Below are 13749 nucleotides of genomic sequence, written 5' to 3'. Positions count from 1 at the left end.
GAAATCAGTGTGAACCAATGATATTTATCAAACTCCTGCAAAGCTAGGCTAGCACTGTACTGGGAATGTTGGAAGGTGCAGGAAGGTGCAAAAGACAAACGCTGCTCTCAAGGCCCTTATGAGGGATGGATGATGTGTGTGTGTGACTGGGGATGATGGTGCAGACACAAAATTCTGGATGGTGGAGGACTGACTGGACCAGAAGGTTTTGTGATAGAAGCAGGGCTGGAGTCTTTGGAAGGTATAGAGCACAGAGCGCATCAGGTAAGGCCTCATAACGACCGACATTAGGAACACTTGGGGATGCCTGCTAGACAAATGCATCCCAGGGCCCTGCCCCAGACCTGCTGAGTCAGGATCTCTTGGGCATGCATCCAATAATCTGATTCTTAATAAGATGATTAATTTAATAAGGTGACTCACATGCACAGGAAGTATGAGATCCGCTGGCACAGCAGTTAAGAGAAAGGTGTCTGACTCCAACGCCTGATACTACTTCCCAGTTTCCACTCTAGCTTTATGACCTTAGAGAAATTACCTGTCTTTCTGAGTCTCAGTTTTCTCATCTTTAAAATGGGGATAAAAATGCCTGTTTCATAAGGTGGTTGTAGGAACTGAATCAGATAGTTTAGCAGGGTTCCTGAGCACAGCAGGCCTTCAAGAAAGGTAGCTGAAAGAATACAAAGGAAGGAATAATGCAGAGAAGAACATTCCACATGGGACATGGCGTGAACTCAGATTAGGAAGCAGAGGAAGTCTCAGAGGGCCAGGACCTGGCCAGGGTGATGGAAGTAGGGTGATCAACTGTCCAGTTTGCCCAGGCCTGGAGGGTTTCCTGGAGTGTGGGACTTTCCTGGGCAAACTGGGACAATTAGTATGGGAGCAGAACTTCCACCAGGAAGGAAAGTGTGAAGGTGGAGGGTGGCTGGAGCCAGGTTGTATAGGGCTGCTCTGCCAGCCCAGTGATCCCACACTTGTTATGTGTGAGACTTGACTTCACGTTTTATCTGCAAACGCAACCCTGTTCTACTGCAAGCTGATGAGAAGACACTGTTATTTACTTGGAGTGTCTAGCTGTTTCTCAGCCCTGTTCCAGGTGGGGCTTAACTCAAGCTGAAATCACATCATCTACTCAACCCAGAGCACTGGGGAAAGGGCAGAAAATGACCATTTTTAATTGTAGTGGTCACTGTTGGTGCCTATCCAACCACCATTCCCAACTCCTCGTCTTACCTGCTTCCCACCATCAAATCTCCTTTGTAGCTAAGGCGGCCACATGCTCCAGCTCTGGTCCATGTAACACAACATGAGATCTATCAGCAGGCTTCCAGGTAGGAGCTCTTCTCTCTGATAACAGGAAAGAGACATGTGAGCAAAGCTCTTTCTCTTACCTCCTTAGCTTCTCCCTTTGGATACAGTTATGCGACGATGTGATGCCTGGAGCAGTGGCAGCTATCTTGCAACCAGAGGACACGGTCTAAAGAATGACAGAGATGATGACCCAATACTCTGACATTGTGAAACTATTCAACCAAGACTTCTTATGAGGTAAACAACTGCACTATATAGCTTAAGTCTCTGTTAGTCTTGTATTCTGTTACTTGTGGCCCAAGGCATTCCTAACTGATTCATTAACTCATGCATATGGGGCCTGCCCTGCCACAGACTGTTCTAGTCTGCTGTGGTCTGCCTGACCATTCTAAAATGTGGTCACTGCTCCCATCCCAGCTCAAGCCACTATTATCTTATAGTGGGATATAATGTTGCTATAGATACTCCCGCCCCCAGTTTTTCCTCTAATCCTGTAACCCTTTCCTAGTAACACAGCTAGGCCTCCCTTGCCTCAAGGGAAGATTGTCACAGGAAACAGAATTTGGTACAAAACTCTGTGATAGGAGAAGAAAGTGCAGACAACAGTACAACTCTCACCTCCTTCATTCTGGTGTCTATGCTTCTGTTAATGTAGCCTCAGCTAGGTCAATTTTTGCCTTCTTTTATCCTTTTATGGAGCCTTATTCCATATGAAGGAATACATGGGGAACAAGAAGGAGATGGAGGAGGAAGAGGAAGAGAAGGCCGTGCCTTAAAAAGAGGAGATACCAAGGGGGAAGGCATGTCACAAATGCATCCTTTAAAGTGGGCATGAAGCAGGGTTTCTGCAGTGTTTCTAGGATCCTGACACATAGCCCTCCACAGATGATACTGTGAATGTTTTCTTCATCTGAGCCCAGATTTCCTAACACATACGGACAGGCTTCCTAATGCCAGCTCATGGTCATGAACTGGGTAACAGGAATTTAACAGCAAGCAGAAAGCCCAGACTGAGACTTGATTTCTAGTGGCAGACTGAGCATCACCGGAGAGAACCTTTAGAGAGGAAAACAAATTCAGAAAAAAGCCATCCATCTGTCTTCCAATGGGGTTCCCAGGGATTGGCCAAGCCATCTCATTGCAGGCGGCCTCCCGAGGTCCCTCTCTGCTACTTTCATGCATCTGTACCCTTTTCCCCCTTCCTCAAGCCAACCCACCATCATCCTGCAGTGAGACCTTGGTTTGCTGAAGGTATTCCCTGTTATCCTGTGACCATCTCAGGATGCTAGACAAGAGGTCCCAGAATGAAATAATGCCATGTGCAGGAACATGGATGGACCTAGAGACTATCATACTAAGTGAAGTAAGTCAGAAAGAGAAAGACAAATACCATACGATATCACTTATATGGCAATCTAAAATAGGATGCAAATGAACTTATCCATGAAACAGAAACGACTCACAGACATAGAGGAGAGAATTGTGGTTGCCAAGGGGGAGAGGGGGTGGGGGAGGGATGGATGGGAGCTCGGGATTAACAGATGCAAACTATTATGTATAGAATGGATAAACTACAAGGTCCTACTGTATAGCACAGGGAACTATACTCAATATCCTGTGATAAAGCATAATGGAAAAGAATATGAAAAAGAATGTATATATGTATAACTGAGTCACTTTACTGTACAGCAGAAATTAACACAACATTGTAAATCAACAGTACTCCAACAAAGTAAATTAAAAGAAAAAAGCTCCCCACTGCCCCAGCAGAAGAGAACAAATGAGTTAAGATCTTGGCTTAGACATACAGGTTTAGAAGAATTACATGAACACGTTTTCCTCTAGGACAGAAGGAAGCAAAAGAATGAGGGAAGAGAGGGGACTTCCCTGGTGGTGCAGTGGATAAGACTCCATGCTCCCAATGCAGAGGGCCTGGGTTCGATCCCTGGTCAGGGAACTAAATCCCACATGCATGCTGCAACTAAGAGTTCGCATGCCACAACTAAGGAGCCCACGTGCTGCAACTAAGGAGCCCGCCTACTGCAACTAAGACCCGGTGCAACCAAATAAATATTTTTTAAAAAAGAAAGAATGAGGGGAAGAGAGGGGGGCATGACAAAGGGGAAGGTGGGTCCAGAATGAGGAGACAGCATTCAGACGCAGCACCTCACCTGTGGGCAGTTGGCATAACTCTTCTTCCAGCTGGTAAACCATCTCCCTCTGTCCGGCGAGCCTGGAGGCAGAGGCTGAGCCCACAGACATTTAGAAGGATGGTAGGGGATGCATGGATAGGAAAGCAGTTCATCTCAACACAAGATCTTCTCCCTGTATGGCACAAGTAAAGCACATCACTCTCTCTTGCCTACTAGTTGTCTGATTCTAGCTACCTACACACATCTGCTGGTTTCATCTCTTATTTTTCTTTTTTAAAATTTGTATTTATTTATTTTACATAACATACAAATACAACTATCATTAGCTAAGGTCTCAGAGAAAAAGCCACTTAATGCAAGATTATTAATAACAATGAATACAAATTCAGGTTTTAAAAATCCTTCTTGATGAGAATTTCTTTTTCTGGAGAAGGAAAATGTTAGATCTGATAATATCACCATTAATTTTTTTTAACATCTTTATTGGAGTATAATTGCTTTACAGTGGTGTGTTAGTTTCTGCTTTATAACAAAGTGAATCAGTTATACATATACATATGTTCCCATATCTCCTCCCTCTTGCGTCTCCCTCCCTCCCTCCCTATCCCACCCCTCTAGGTGGTCACAAAGCACCGAGTTGATCTCCCTGTGCTATGCGGCTGCTTCCCACTAGCTATCTGTTTTACGTTTGGTAGTGTATGTATGTCCACGCCACTCTCTCACTTCGTCCCAGCTTACCCTTCCCCATCCCTGTGTCCTCATGGTTTCATCTCTTCTTCATCCGTTCACCAGGCTACCACGCGAGTGACCTTTGAAAAGCATGATTCTGATTGTATCAAGACCGTGCTAAATCTCTTCAGTTGTCTTCACTTCCTGGAGGCCACAGTCCCAACTCTTGGACAGGGCAGAGCTGCTGCATACCTCTGTAGCCCATGCTCTCACCACTCTCCTGCTTTTCAGCCAGACTCAATGAGAGTGACTTTGACCCTGGACTCTGGATATTTGCACATGCTTCTCTTGATGCCTGGAGCCAATTATCTATCACTACATAGCAAACAGCCCAGAGCAAAGTGGCTTACAACAGCAGTCCTTCACTTCGCTTAAGAACCTGGGATTTGGGCAGAGCTCACCTCTGCTCTGTGTGGTGTCCGCTGGGGCAGCTCAACTGTGGCTGGGGAATAATTTTCAAGGTGGTGCGCTCACATGGCTGGCTGTCGGTGGGCGCTCAGCCTGGGCCAATGACTGAGGCCTCAGCTCTCCACCAGCTGCTCAGCTTTCCTCACCGCGTGGTGGCTGGGTTCTGAAAAGTGATAGTCCCAAGAGCACCAGAACGAAGCTGAACTGTGTTTCGTGACCTAGCCTCAGAAGTCACATAGTATCACTTTAACTATAGTTACAAGCCTACCAGATTCAAGAGGACGGGACAGAGACCCCCATCCCCAGAAGGGGGGAGTGCCAAAGCTGCATTGCAAGAAATGCGTGGACCAGTGGGGAGAGGGAAGAGGGGAGGGGCAAGATAGGGTAGGGGATTAACAGGTACAGACCACTACGTATAAAATAAATACGCTACAAGGATATTCTGTACAACACAGGGAGTACAGCCAATATTTTACAATAACTGTAAATGAAGTATAACCTTTAAAAATTGTGACTCGTGACGTTGTACACCTAAAAGTTACATAATATTGTCCATCAACTATATCTCAGTTTAAAAAAATAACCTAAAAAAAAAAAAGAAATGCTTGGGATGGGAGATAATGTCACCGTCTTCGGAAAATAAACTCTCCTATCCACTCACTCTATTCTGTTACTTACACTTGCCCTTAGACTTCAGTTTAAACATCTGTTTCTCAAGAAGCCCTTTGATCACCTAAGCTGGGTTGGGTCACCTTTTTATCTGCTATCTCAACACCCTGTACTTCCCCTATTGAGATACTCATCACACACTTGGAATGATTATTTCCCACTAGACTGTCGGTTCGTGCTGGCTCCATTCTCTCTCCATCCCCTCGTTGTTTGAAGAAGGAAACCCATTAGTTAGACATCTGTACATGCCAAGCCTTGTGCATTATTGAATGCGCTATTTCTAATTCCTGGAACAACGCTGCAAGGTATTAATTATTTCCTTTATTTTATACATGAGCAGAGATTCAGAAAGCTTAAGAATAACTGTCAAAGGATAAACAGCTAGTAAACTGGCAGAGCGAGAGTTCAAATCCAGGTTATCTCGTTGTGAAGGCCTGTGACGGTTCCACCATATCTCCTTGCCTCTCTTGAGGTTTATTGTACATCTTTGGAGGGATTACTAACTGAGGTTGAATATTTTCCCATATATATATTTTTAAACGGTTAAGTTTTTTAAAAAATGTATTTATTTTTGGCTGTATTGGGTCTTCGTTGCTGCGTGTGAGCTTTCTCTAGTTGCGGCGAGCAGGGGCTGCTCTTCAGTGCGGTGCACGGACTTCTCACTGCGGTGGCTTCTCTAGTTGCGGAGCACGGGCTCCAGGTGCGCGGGCTGCAGTAGTTGTGGCGCGCAGGCTGCAGTAGTTGTGGCGCGCAGGCTCAGCAGCTGTGGCTCGCGGGCTTAATTGCTCTGTGGCATGTAGGATCTTCCCAGACCAGTGCTTGAACCCGTGTCCCCTGCAATGGCAGACGGATTCTTAACCACTGTGCCACCAGGGAAGTCCATCCCATATGGTTTTAGACAATTATATTTCCTTTTATATGAATTCTTGGCTTATGTTTTTTTTTTAATCCACATAGCTTTTTCTGATTGATCGGTAAGAGTTCCATATAGAATAAATTATTTTCACTGATGTATTTACCTTTTGATTTTATTCCGTTTTAGACATGTGAAAGTTCTATATTTTCATGTGGTCAAACCCAGATCTCTTCTTTTATGCTTTCTTTCATAACTTCTCAAAGTTTTTTTTTCTTTTCGCACGATAAAAGTGATACATGCTTATCGTAGAAGATTCAAACAATGCAGAAAAGTATAATGATGAAAATACAATCACCCATACGCTTTTCACTCACCCAGAGACCCCTCTCAAAATGCTGTATCTCCTTCCTTCCTTTCATGAAAAACAATATATGAGTATGTATGAAAGGTATGATACAGTTTAAAGAATCTTCACAAAACCCGCACCCATGCGTTATAAACAATGCTGCTAGCTTTCTTATAGACATTGCCTGATGCAAGCATATAAAAGTATCCCTTAGGTGTATCTATGCTTCACCCAGGTTAAGCACTAGAACATTAACAACACCTTAGAAGCCCCAGCTATGAATATCTGCTCTTCCAGAGAAATAAAGTTAATTTCTGTTCTATGTTGACATTTTTTTATTATTATTGCCTTCTCTGATAATACCTCTCGTCCCTACCCCTTTTTTCTAGAGGCAACCATGACTCTACATTTGTGTTAATCATTCCCTTGGTTTTCTTTATAGTTTAGCCATTTAGCTATTAAACAATATATTGCTTAAGCTTTAGCTATATTTGAATTTTATTTCTGACATTTGTTTCTTTGACATTTTATTTTTGAGATTGGCTTGTGTACTCTAAGAAAGAGACGGCAGTTCACTCGTTTTGGTGTCGTAGAGCATTGCAGTGCATGACTACTCCATTGTTTATCCTTCATGGCATGTGGGATCTTAGTTCCTCGACCAGGGATCGAACCCACGCCCCCTGCAGTGGAAGCGTGGAGTCTTAACCCCTGGACCACCAGGGAAGCCCCATGGTTTATCCATTTTATGGCTGATGGACGTTTGGGTTGCTTCAAAATCTTGGCTGTTATGAATAGTGCTGCTACGAACTCTCTTACACACGTCCCCTGATGCACGTGTATGGAAGCGCCTTTAAGGTGTGTCTATCTAGGAGCGGCACTGCTGGGTCACCCAGAGTACGTGCACACTCAGCCTCCTAACTGATGCCCAGCTCTTTTCCAAAGTGGTTGCAGCGATTTACACTCCCGCCTACAGTAAATAGTTCACCACCACTGTTCACCGTTACCAGAACTTGGTATTGTTCTAGTTAAACTTTTTTTGGCAGTCTGGTTGGTAAGAAATGTGTTAATCTTGTCAATACGTTAAAATTGTTCACATTTTCTGTGTATTACTGGTGTTTTATCAGTGACTGACAGAATTGTGTTAAAATATTCCCCTAGGGTACATATGTCAATTTCTCCTTTTAGAGCTTTTTATTTCCTGAAGTATTCTGAGGTTATTAGGAACATACAAGTTTAAAATTAAAGTTACCGTTCTCTCTTTGGTGAACTGATCCATTTGTCATGATGTAATAACACTTTCATTTCTATTAATGTATTTTGCTTTAAATCTTGTTTTAAATATTAGTATGGCTACTTTAGCTTTCCTTTGGTTAGCATTTGTCTGATATTATCTTTTCATTTAAACTTTTGGGATCTTCTTCTGTGTCTTTAAGTGGTGTGCTTCTTGTAATCAGAATCGTCATAGCCCACCTCCACTCTCCAGTTCACACCCTGGCTATTCCCCTCCCCCATCATCAATGACAGAAGACACCTTTATTTCTGCATCCCTCACACCTGACATGCAGTCAGGGCTCGAAGGTGTTTGACGAATGAGTGAGTGAATGTGCAATGCCTATTACACACTATAGAAAACCTGCAAGACGGAAGTGTTCCCTTTCTGACAAAGGTGTTCTGTTGTAACCAAAGTCATTTTTTTACCAAAGCAAATTGATGTGCAGGATTTTCTTCAAAATATATTGCTATTTATCATACCTCCAGCTTCAAAGAGATGAAACAGGGCATCTGCTTTTCTGTGATGGCAGCTCATGACAGATGGGCGCTGGCCCTTACGGGGGCGACGGTACCCAGCCGCACCTCTCCTCCTCTGGCAGCCCGTGTCTGTTCTTACAAGGGCTCCAACTCTTTGGTCTGCTTGCATTTGAGCTTAGGGAATTTGGTGCATTTGAGGCGGAGAGAGAGCACCAGGGCTACTGCAGAGTGGCCGCTTGGCGTTCACTTACACCAGCCTCACCAGTCACCCCGGAGAGCCAGGGAGACCTGGGGACGGCTCAGGCCCCCAGACCCTGACATCCACTCTAGCACCAGCCTTTACCTTTCGCTGTGCCCCAGGGAAAATCGCTGACCTTCTCTGGGCCTCTGGCTCATGAGAAGGTGGGACTCGGAACTTCGCACCTTCTGGTTCTGAACGGCCACGCTTTCTAGGTACTTGTATTTTCAGAGTGAGGCTGGGTTGACAAGGGTAGAGAAAGCATTGCTAGTGCCAGCCTGGCCTCCGCTGACAGTTTCCTACAGCAGAAGTGACAAAGCCTTCTGCAGAGAGGCCTGGCCACCAGCCCACTAGGGCTTCCTCCGTAATCCTGAGTCATCGGCGGCACTGGCCCTGGCTCATCATTTCTCCTCTGCCCCCGCGGGAAGGTCGAGGACTCCCGCGACAGCTGGAGTTTTCACAAGAGTTATGTCTTCCAAAGGCCACGGGCTCTGCATCCTCCCGAGGTCCAGTTCAGCTACTGAATGTCACAGACAGAAAGGAAATAGGCTCCCTCTTCTCGGTTTCTCGAATGCTAAAGCACTTTTTATCTTCAATTTTAAGATTAAGCTACCAGAAAAACTCTGAGGGCCGGCCAAGACAAAATGCTATTACTTGGCCCTAATTTCCTGTTAAATGCCCTAAGCAGTTTGGCTGCTGAGATCACAGTATTCCTTGAGCCAAAGACCATCTGGACTTTCTCTTCTTAGGGCGGCAGAGCCGGCCAGGGCCCGGGTGTCATGCGCGTGCTCAGTGCAGTCAGGAGGCCCCGCTGTGCTGGAGGACGGGAGCGGAGTGGGAGGAGCTCAAGGAGGGGAGTGGGGGGAGCTCGAGGAGGGGAGTGGGGGGAGCTGAAGGAGGAGAGTGGGGGGAGCTCGAGGAGGGGAGTGGGGGGAGCTCAAGGAGGGGAGTGGGGGGAGCTCAAGGAGGGGAGTGGGGGGAGCTCAAGGAGGGGAGTGGGGGAGCTCAAGGAGGGGAGTGGGGGGAGCTCAAGGAGGGGAGTGGGGGGAGCTCAAGGAGGAGAGTGGAGGGAGCTCAAGGAGGGGAGGTAATTGCAAAGCCAGCTTAACAGTCGAGCCTCAAACTCCTCTTTCTTTGCTCAGTTGCTAAAAAATTATAACGAATCCTTGGAGCGAAGTGGATAGGGTAGGTATAGGCTGGGAAGGTTGGAGGCTCTTTCTTCAGTGGCCTTCTGAGGTTTTACTCCTTCCCCACTGAGACGCTGGGTGGATGGGAAGAGGCCAGCAGTAGGTGCAAGTGAGGTGTCTGTTCTCCAGAGGGGCTGATGTGGGTTGCCAATGGCTGCATAGGAGTTTTGCATGCAGAAGCACAGTATCAAACCCCCGAGGACCCCTGAAATCCCAGCAGAATTGGTGGAAATGAAGCTGCCCTCCTCCTGGCTTCCAGCACCCCACACTCTCGTTTCCCTTCTCCCTCCGGGGCAGCTTCTCCTGCAGGAACGGAGCCCTCAGTGCTCACCCTGGGTGCTCTTGTCCTCCTGTTCTCGTCTCTCTCCCCAGTGATTACATCCTTTCCCTGGGCTAAGTACTGTTGACTCCCAAATAGACATTTCTGGGCTGGACCTGGAGCTCTGGGCTTTCCACTTGACATCACCTGGGACAGGCCTCTTAATCTAATATGTGTGGAGATCTCAGCATTCACCCAAACGCACTGCCTCTGTCCCCTGCTTACAGTTCTCCGTGGACGGCAATATTTACCTCCGCAGGTGCTCACACCAGAACTCAGTTCCCTTTCCCGTGCTCACCCTGACCATCCATCAGAAATGGAAGCCATTCCTTCTCTGCAAACTCACTACCATCTTCCTCTCTTCCCCGCTCCCTCTGTCCATCTCCCAGCTGGTCTCCCTGGACCTCCTCGTGACTATCCATTCCTGCACAGCAGTCAGGGTGATTTCAAAGTCTACATTAGACCCTATGCAGTCCCCTGTTGAACCCCCCGATGGCTTTCCCATTGCAGGCCCATCTGGTGCCAATGGGTTGCCTCCATCTGGAGCAGGGATAAGATGTGGGGACAAAGCCCAGCCCTTTGGGTCCAGGTTCTTCCATGGGCTAATGAGGATACAGTCAAGTGGTCCTAGAGTCGCAGCCATGACCACCGTCTTAAGAAGGCAATGTTATGGCAGCTCTGGCTTTTCTTTGCAGCATGTCCTCCTCCATGCTTTCCTAAAGGCAGACCCCACTCCCTGGGGTCTTGTGGTCCATCCCTGATTATAGCGGTAGGCTGTGAGTGAGGCTTGACCGATAAACCCTCTCTGCTACTGGCCACGCTGAATTTTCTAAGAGGTGAGTACCGGACCAAGTTTCAGCCACTGGATTCTCTCTCCCGGGAGTCTGAACCTCGAACTGAGACGCAAAGTGACGGAAAGAGGTAGCAGGAGTCATTTTAAGGCAGCATCCTAGAGAGAAGGTCTGTGGACTCGCGCTGCCGAGGTTCCCGAAGCTCTGCTTCCTGTGTCTGCTGGGAACTTGTGCACATCCTTTCATGGTATGTGCTGCCCTGGTATTGTTCCAAACAAGCTCTATTTTTGCTCAGCTTAGGCAGGGCTGAGTTCTATTGCAACAGGGGTTGCAAAGATGCAAACCTACAGACTGCTCAGGATTGCACTCACACAGCACAGAAAGGCTGGGAGTGAACAGTACCACCCCCCCGGAGTACCCAGCGCTCAATCCTGGAGCACCCAGCAGAGGAGATGAGAGTCTTCCCAGGCACCCTGAATTCTCATCTGGTGCAGCTTATGAGGGGCCGAAGAAAGGAGTAACCCTGTTTCTGTATCAGTTGGGACACCTTCACCCCAAAGTAACAGAGGACTGGACTAATAGTGATTAAAGAACAAAGGCATTTGAAATGACCTCTCACAACATAAGTCTGGAAGCAGGCAGTTGTGGTGCTAGGTCATCATCTCAAACAGGTCAGGGTGTTGAATCTGAATCTCTGTGACTCTCATATAGATTCTCATGATTGCATGATGGTGGCTGCAGTTCTGAGCATCACTTACCAAAGGCAGGGAATAATGGGTAGTAGCCAAGGTGCTAAAAGAAAGAATATTCTCATGAACTTCCACCTTTCTATCAGAGAGGAGGAATCTTCTCCAGAACCCCTCTGGCTTCGTATTGCATTGGCTAGGATTGTGTTTACCTGGCTACCATGAGCTACCAGGGCAGGTGCGGATATTGTATTCCAGTCTGTAGCTTGTCATTGAATTCTCTTAACCGTGTCTTTTTTTTTTTTTTTTTTTTTCGGTACGCGGGCCTCTCACTGTTGTGGCCTCTCCCATTGTGGAGCACAGGCTCCGGACGCGCAGGCTCAGCGGCCATGGCTCACGGGCCCAGCCGCTCCGCGGCATGTGGGATCTTCCCGGACCGGGGCACGAACCCGCGTCCCCTGCATCGGCAGGCGGACTCTCAACCACTGCGCCACCAGGGAAGCCCCTTAACTGTGTCTTTTGCAGAGCAAAAATTGTAAATTTTGATGTGTTTCCAATTTATCACTTTGTTTCTTATGTGGATCAGACTTTTGGTTATCATGTCTAAGAACTCATTCTCCAACCCCAGATCATGCAAATTCTCTCTTGTGTCTAAAAGTTTTCCATTTTATATTTAGATCTGTGAGCCATTCTGAGTTCATTTCTACATAAGGTGGGAGGTCTCCCTGGTCCCGCCTCTGTGTTACAAAGCAGAAGGGCAGATGGAGGGCAGAGACCTCTGTCAGCTGCAGACACTGGCCACACCTCTCAGAAGACGCACATGTTTTGGGAGGTGGAGGAAGCCCTCTGTCCCCAGGCTCCCCAGGGAAGGCGGCACACGCCGGGAGGCTGCCCTGGTCATCGCCGGCCCCTCCTGGCCACCAAAGCCATTTCGTTGCCCCTTCTAAGAGGGCCGAGACAGCAGCCTTACAAATCACCACGATCCGCCTTGCCCTGCCCAGGGTGGGCTCTGTGCTCAGGACCATAAATATTTCAGGCCGTGCCGCTTAGTTATTAATGGAGTGAAATGAAAAGGAATTCTTTAGCCTTTCCCCTTCTCCACAAATTGAAAATGAGAGCCAGTATTTGAGAGGCTGGAGGGACTGGCGTCTGGGGACTTTGGATGTTGGTGGGGGGCTGCGGGTGGACTTTCCCTGTCCTGTCCTTGTTATGAAAAGGGAGACACTGACATCCTCGTTCCTAAAAGCCCCAGAGCTTCCTTCTTTCCTCTGCTCCTTTCAGACTCTGCACCCCTGGTGTGGGGGTGCACGTGCTGTCCCGCGACGTCTGTCTTCACTCCTCTACGGAGCAGATGTTCAGCACGCACGTGGAGAACGGGGTCGCGTCCACGGCGACGCCTGCCTTCTGCGGAGTGAGCCTGGGGAGACCCTGGAGAGCCTCCCTTGGGTTGGGGCAGGGGACCCATCAGACACTCTCAGACCGCATCACTGACCCTGATAGGCCAGCTGCCCTGCAGGCGTTTGGCTTCCCACCCTGTCCCCGCTTCCTATCTCAGACCTAAAGAAGAGGCCTTTTGCAGAGTGTTCCAGGGCCGTGGCTTCTGCATCACTGCCACCTCCAGCGGGTTGGCAGAAGCCAGGAAGAGCTGGCTTTCTCTGAGAGAGGAAGCGGGGGGCAACGGTTTATCTTGCTGCTCCTTTTCATTTGGAACATAATACACCCTAGAAAGCTCAGACCCCAAGCTGGAGAAACCAATTACACTGCACGGCGTTTTTAGTGCTCCGAGTCTCCGAGCAAAGGAAATAGGTGAGACATTGTCGTCATGGTAGCCAGTTGCAAATTGTCTCTTAAAATAGTATCCACGCTTCCTAAGAAGGGGCTTAATGCTTCCAGACTGGTAGTAAAGTCTGCAATCACCAGGCGCGCTCTCACGGGACCGCTGCTCCCACCGGCTCTGGGAGGACATCCTTTGGGTACTGAGAGGCCCAGGAGCCCCCCCACCCTCGCCCCAGCCCCCGACTCCAGGCCACCACGACTAAATGGATTTAGGCTCAGGGATTCCTGCTCTTGTCTCTTCAATTCATTAAAAAATCACTGTTGAGCACCTACTATGTGCCAGGTCCTATCCTAAGCACTGAGGTTGCGGGGGTGAGCGGGACAACAGGCCACAGACCCCACAGGGCTATGTTCTTGTGGTGATGACTGGTCATCCATGGGATGCAAAGGAATAACTAAAGCGAGAAAAGACGGAGCAGAGGCTGAGTGCGTGTTGGGCGTGAGGGTGGGGAGCGTCTCTTTTTTTTTGTT

At 47.9% G+C, this 13749-nt stretch overlaps 1 long non-coding RNA gene across 1 annotated transcript in view; it reads right to left on the bottom strand.

Moving 5' to 3' along the window:
• Positions 1 to 982: 982 nt before the first annotated feature.
• LOC307197711 overlaps positions 983 to 13749 on the bottom strand; it is a 118664-nt gene continuing 105897 nt past the window's right edge. Inside the window, exons 3-4 of the long non-coding RNA XR_013831489.1 lie at positions 3483 to 3636; positions 983 to 1347 (exon numbers count right to left, since the gene is read on the bottom strand). This is a non-coding gene — a long non-coding RNA (uncharacterized lncRNA). The remainder of the gene's footprint in view (positions 1348 to 3482; positions 3637 to 13749) is intronic.

This window comes from Stenella coeruleoalba (genome assembly GCF_951394435.1).
Source record: "Stenella coeruleoalba genome assembly, chromosome: 15".
In the NCBI taxonomy this organism is placed as follows: Eukaryota; Metazoa; Chordata; class Mammalia; order Artiodactyla; family Delphinidae; genus Stenella; species Stenella coeruleoalba.
The sequence above is the reverse complement of the archived record's forward strand: the minus strand, read 5'-3'. Positions and strand labels throughout refer to the sequence as shown.